Below are 6,577 nucleotides of genomic sequence, written 5' to 3'. Positions count from 1 at the left end.
TATAATTTAAACCAGTGGTTTGGTTGGATTCAGAATAAGGATTAGATGCTCTCATGGGTAATGAGATAATCTACAGTTACATTTGCCGGAGGGAAAAACAGAAGGGATATAAACCTTCATGTTTCAGAACATACATCAACTGTTAAATGATGAGCTAGGAAGAAACTAGTTTAAGGAACTGGTTATTTCATAATTGTCTGTTACGGAGTTTCTTTCAGTTTTCTGTGAAACATCTTGTACTGGCTGCCTGACCAGATGGTACACTGGTTTGACCAATCATGGCAGCTTTTGTGTTCTGATGCTCAGGCTAAGAGATGCAAAAAATAAACAGCCTAAGTACAGAAAAGGATGTTAGATTTTCACATTTGTTTTAATGTAAGGTGGTGGTAATGGTAAGAATATCTTTAAAGGGACACCTGTCAGGTCAAAATAAACTAAGAGCCACGTGGAAGCTTTAGAGGATAGAATAAAAACTTTTCCTCATTTTAAATTAACGAAAATGACGGAGAGCTAAATTGAAGGTTGGCTCACTTTCTGCTGGAATCATCAAGTTTAAATATCCACTATAGAAGTCAAGAAGGAATATGTAGTCTATTGATAGAAATGTTGCTCATGCTAGTTTTGTTAACAGTATGTAGTGTAGAACAATACATACCATGCATTGTCTGTACTGAATCTGATTTGGAGAAAACTGTTTTTGTGGTGACCTTAGGAGATTTCCCAACAAAGTGATAGGGAAGGGATTGTGTTCTGTATCCCTTGTGTCTCTTTGTGCCTCGCACAAACAAATAGAATCATAGCAATCTAGGGCTGGAAGGGACTTCTAGAGGTCAGCTAGTCCAGTCCCCTGCACTGAGGCAGGACCAAGTAAACTTAGGCCACCCTTGACAGGTGTTTGTCCAACCTCTTCTTAAAAGCCTCCAATGATGGGGATTCCACAACCTCCCTCGGGAATTTATGCTTGAGCTACCCTTGTTATACCAATAAAATAAAAACCAGCAGGATCCTATTAAAGGGGAAAAGGCAAAATACCACATTTATTGTGAATACAGAAAGAATCATAGTAAGCAGTTAGTTATAGCTATAACATTCCCATTCAGTCTCATATTTATTCACACATTCATTTATACAAACACACACACACAGGTTCTGCAAGGTTGTTATCATAGTTACCAGCCTTAGAGTTGCTCATGCCAAGCCACTGGCCAGGTGGCCTGGACATGAGGAGGGAGCAGGGCCTTGTCAGATGCACATCTGATGCTCCTAGAAGTTGGTTTGCAGAATCAGACCCCAAAGTTCTCACTTTCTAGAGTCCATTTTTATAGGAATTTCTTCCTATGCCAGTCTATGGGAATTGCTTCATCATGCTGTTGCTGAATCAATCAGCAGATGTCACATTCCTGATGGCTCCGTGCTGCCAGATATTATCTTGTTCTTTGGTTCTCCCATTCTTGAGGCTGTTGGGTGGATTCCAGTCTGCCCTCTGGGGGTCCTCTGGTTATTTCTACTTGACGCCTTCTTCAGCCGATGGACACTGGATTCTTAGGCTGGCACCTCCCTGATCATTCAGTTATTACCCACACCAAGCATCCATCCACATACCTCCTCTATTTCTATTTTAATCATAATTGTTAACAAAGCGAGATGAATACAACAAAAGGGCAGGGAGTCTCTGGGTGCTGTTTCTGTTGTTAGAGTATTGCTTTGAGTCTCTCTCTGTGTGTGAGTGGTGGTTGTTACAAAGAATTGCTTTGAGAACAGACTCTGTCTTAGAATGTACTAACACAATTAGCAGCTTGCAAGTTGCACACATAGAGGTAGAGAAACAGTACCAAAAACCAAGAGACCTCTTAATTAGTCATACCCTGGAATTTAAACTATGGGGAATCAAACTCATTTGTGATTTTAATACAGAACTTCTTTAATATGATCCAACACCCTCAGAGTTAGAATGTTTTTCCTAACATCTAATCTAAATTTGCCTGGCTGCAGAGTAAGCCCATTTCTTCTTGTCCTACCTTTGGTGGGCATGGAGAACAATTGATCAGTCCTTTTTATAACAGCCCTTAACAGGATTTGAAGACTGTTACTAGTTCCACCTGAGTTGTCTTTTCTGAAGACTAAACCGTTTCAGTTTTTTTAACTTTCCTCATATGTCAGATTTTCTAAACCTTTTATCACTGTTGCTGCTCTTCTCTGGACTCTTCAATTTGTTCACTTGTTTCTCAAAGTGTGGTGCCCAGAACTGGACACAATACTCCAGCTGAAGCCTCACCAATGCTGAGTAGAGGGCAAGACGATTACTTTACTTACCTTACGTATGATGCTCCTATTAATACACCCCAGAATATTAGCCTTTTTTGCGACTGCATCACATTGTGGACTCTCATTCAAGTTGTGAGCTGCTATAATCCCCACATCCTTTTCCACAGTGCTGCCACCACCTATTCAGTTATTCCCCATTTTGTGATTTTTTTTTTTTCCCCTTCCTAAGTGAAGTGCTTCACACTTGTCGTTGAATTTCATCTTATTGATTTCAGGCCAATTTTCCAATTTGTCAAGGTGATATTGAATTCTAATCCTGTCCTCCAAAGTGCTTGCAACCTCTCTCAGCTTGGTGTCATCTGCAGATTTTATAAGCATACTCTCCACTTCATTACTGAAGTCATTAATGAAATTTTTGAATAGTACCAGACCCAGGACTGACCCCTATGAACCCCACTAAATACACCCTCCCAGTTTGATAGGGAACCATTGATAATTAGTCTGAGTAATTTAATCTAGCTGCATTTTCCGAGTTTGCTTATGAGAATTCCCTTCTTTCTTCTCACACCCCCAGTTCTGAGCTGTAACCACAGTCTTCTAGTCAAAGAAGACTATGGAATTCTCCTTAGTGAGTGGGGGAAGTACTGTTGAGTGAAGAGACATAAGTGTGCTATGTCTGTGTCAAGATTCCTTCCCCACTTTGAACTCCAAGGTACAGATGTGGGGACCTGCATGAAAAACCCCCTAAGCTTATTTTTACCAGCTTAGGTTAAAACTTCCCCAAGGTACAAACTATTTTACCTTTTGCCCTTAGACTTTATTGCTGCCACCACCAAGCGTCTAACAAATATATAACAGGAAAAGAGCCCGCTTGGAAACATCTCCCCCCCCCCGCCAACCCCTACACCCCCTTTCCTGGGGAAGGCTTGATAAAAATCCTCACCAATTTACATTGGTGAACACAGACCCAAACCCTCGGATCTTAAGAACAATGAAAAAGCAATCAGGTTCTTAAAAGAAGAATTTTAATTGAAGAAAAAGTAAAAGAATCACCTCTGTAAAATCAGGATGGTAAATACCTTACAGGGTAATCAGATTCAAAACATAGAGAGTCCCTCTAGGCAAAACCTTAAGTTACAAAAACAGGAATATACATTCCATTCAGCACAACTTATTTTATCAGCCATGTAAACAAAACAGAATCTAACGCATATCTAGCTAGATTACTTACTAAGTTCTAAGACTCCATTCCTTTTCTGTTCCTGGCAAAAGCATCACACAGACAGAGAGAACCTTTGTTTCTTCCTCTTTCCCCCCCCCCCCGCTTTGAAAGTATCTTCTCTCCTCATTCGTCATTTTGCTCAGGTGCCAGCGAGGTTATCCTAGCTTCTTAACCCTTTACAGGTGAAAGGGTTTTTCCTCTGGCCAGGAGGGATTTTAAAGGTGTTTACCCTTCCCTTTATATTTATGACAGTCTGTATTGATCCCTGCTCCATGCGAGCATGAAGAATGAGCAAACAATCTAACTCAATTCTCTCAGCACTTATCTGTAGTCTAGGCCTTAGTTCTGCAAAGTCTCTTGCCGCTTTTCATCAAAGATGCCAAGCGCTGTAGTGCATTTTGGGGTACTTGACTGCATAAGTATGAAACCCCAAATTGTAGAAGACTGAAACTGTAAAGTGTCTCATGATTTCTTCCTTTTCTCTTCCTCACCTCCTGATTGAGTTAGTCATTCAGTTTCTTGGGTCTTCTCTGAAAGATTACTGGGAAACTTCAGCTAATGCAGAATGCAGCAACCTGTTCACTTACTAAAAAGAAAAGGAGTACTTGTGGCACCTTAGAGACTAACCAATTTATTTGAGCATGAGCTTTCGTGAGCTACAGCTCACTTCATCGGATGCATACCGTGGAAACTGCAGCAGACTTTATATACACAGACTGTGTGTATATAAAGTCTGCTGCAGTTTCCACGGTATGCATCCGATGAAGTGAGCTGTAGCTCACGAAAGCTCATGCTCAAATAAATTGGTTAGTCTCTAAGGTGCCACAAGTACTCCTTTTCTTTTTGCGAATACAGACTAACACGGCTGTTACTCTGAAACCTGTTCACTTACTGGTCTTCTGCACATCTGTATTTTCACTATACTGGTTACTACAGGGGTGGGCAAACTTTTTGTCCTGAGGGCCACATTGGGGTTGCAAAACTGTATGGAGGGCTGGGTAGGGAAGGCTGTGCCTCCCTAAACAGCCTGGCCCCCTCCCACTGACTGCCTGCCTCAGAACCTCCAACTCCCCATGCTCCTTGTCTCCTGACCACCCCCTCCCCCCGGGACCCCACCTCCTATCCAACCCCCCCCTGCTCCCTGTCCCCTGACTGCCCCCCAGAATCCCCTGTCCTTTATCCAACCCCCCCTGCTTCCCGCCCACTTACCATGCTGCTCAGAGCGGCAGGAGCTCGCAGCCCCACCGCCCAGCCGGAGCCAATCACGCCGCTGGTGGTGCAGCAAGCTGAGGCTGCGGGGAGAGGGGACAGCATGGGAGGGGCCGGGGGATAGCCGTCCCGACTGGGAACTCAAGGGCAGGGCAGGATGGTCCCAAGGGCCAGATGTGGCCCGTGGGCTGTAGTTTGCCCAACTTTGGGTCACTAACTTGTTTCTGGGAATGGTTCAAGGTACTCTATGATTTGGGCCTGGATTATTCTGCAGATAGCCTTTCTTTTATCCATCAGCCTGCAGTTGAAATTAGTTGAGATTCTTGCTAAGAGACCCCAGATTTCAAATCTGGCAGAGTCATCTTGAAAGACGCCTTCAACTCTGTAATATATCCATCCTCCTTTCCCTCCCTCTTGGGCTGGCAGTTTGCCTTGAGTGTGTTGCAAGGCATGTTTAGACACTCAGGCTCTTTCTAAACAAGCTAAGTAGTTCCAGATTTTCTTCCAGGAAGTTTTGAGTTGGTCTTGTACAGCTTGGGTATTTCTAAATGTTATGCTTCTAATGACTCTAAATATTCTTAGAGATTGAGGGTACATATTTGATACATTAAATATTCAAAGCTTTAGTTGTAAGGGATTGATGCCTTACTTCCCTCTTTCCCCACTAGAAGGAAAATGAGGAGTACTTGTAGCACCTTAGACTAACAAATTTATTTGGGCATAAGCTTTTGTGAGCTAAAACCCACTTCATCGGATGCATGCAGTGGAAAATACAGTAGGAAGACACAGAACATAAAAAAATGGGTGTTGCCATACCAACTGTAATGAGACTAATCAAATTATGCTTCCTCAGCATAAGCCAAGAATCCACTGGAGACCGGATGCGTAATGGCCAGCCGCTAGTCTGGACTAACTTGTGGCATGTCCTTGACAAGTCACCTAACCTGTGTCAGTTTCCCCACTTGGAAAAAAAATGAGGCTGACCAGGAGGCATATGTTAAGGCACTTTATGCTTTTGGATGAAAGGTGCTGTACAGATGTAAGTATTTTTTCCTTTCCACCTCCCTCTTACACTTCCTGGGCTCCTTTTAGGTGAAAACTTTAGAGACTCTCAACACCCCTCCTTAATCTACCTCAAGGAATGGTATGACACCCCACTACTTCAAACAGAAGTGGGGAAAGGACGCAAACTGCATCTGCAGTAGGAGAAGAGAAGGAATCAAGCTTGAGTCTCCCACACTGCAGTGCATAGCCACCACTGAGGCACTACAGGTCACTGGGTAAGAGATGCATTTTGGTCTAACAGGAGAATGTCATTGATTGATTTAAACAGTATGTCATAACTAGGAAAAAAAAACCCATGACTAGGGTTGCCAGGCATGCAGTTTTTGACTGTAACGCCCAGTTGAAAAGGGACTCTGGTGGCTCCATTCAGCACTGCTGACCAGGGCGCTAAAAGTCTGGTTGGTGGCACAGCGGGGCTAAGGCAGGCTTCTGGCCTGCCCTGGCTCTGTGCGACTCCTGGAAACGGCTGGCATGTCCAGCTCCTAAGTGCAGGGGCAGCCATGGGGGCTCCTTGCGCTGCCCCCACAGCTCCCATTGGCCATCTGAACAATCTGGATAAAATCTTCCCCGCACCTACAATTATTTGTGCTATTCTTAAATGCTAATGTTAAAGAGGTTCCACCCTTCTTGTGGGTGGTTGGTTTCAGAGCGGTAGCCGTGTTAGTCTGTATCAACAAAAAAAACGAGGAGTACTTGTGGCACCTTAGAGACCAACAAATTTATTTGGGCATAAGCTTTCGTGGGCTAAAACCCACTTCATCAGATGCATGCAGTGGAAAATACAGTAGGAAGATATATATACACACAGAACATGAA

At 43.4% G+C, this 6,577-nt stretch overlaps 1 protein-coding gene across 5 annotated transcripts in view; it reads left to right on the top strand.

The window, feature by feature from the left end:
- VAMP7 (vesicle associated membrane protein 7) overlaps positions 1-6,577 on the top strand; it is a 49,920-nt gene that overhangs the window by 1,979 nt on the left and 41,364 nt on the right. Inside the window, exon 2 of one of the 5 annotated variants that reach the window (XM_084640264.1) lies at positions 5,550-5,735. The exons of 3 other annotated variants lie outside the window; for them this stretch is intronic. The gene's annotated coding sequence lies outside the window, so the exon portion shown is untranslated. Of the gene's footprint in view, positions 1-5,549; positions 5,736-5,806; positions 5,977-6,577 lie in introns of those variants that run through there. One more of the 5 variants, XM_084640262.1, reaches the window with a different exon arrangement.

The sequence above is a fragment of the Lepidochelys olivacea genome (genome assembly GCF_965140295.1).
Source record: "Lepidochelys olivacea isolate rLepOli2 genome assembly, chromosome: 9".
Lineage (NCBI taxonomy): Eukaryota > Metazoa > Chordata > Testudines > Cheloniidae > Lepidochelys > Lepidochelys olivacea.
The sequence above is the reverse complement of the archived record's forward strand: the minus strand, read 5'-3'. Positions and strand labels throughout refer to the sequence as shown.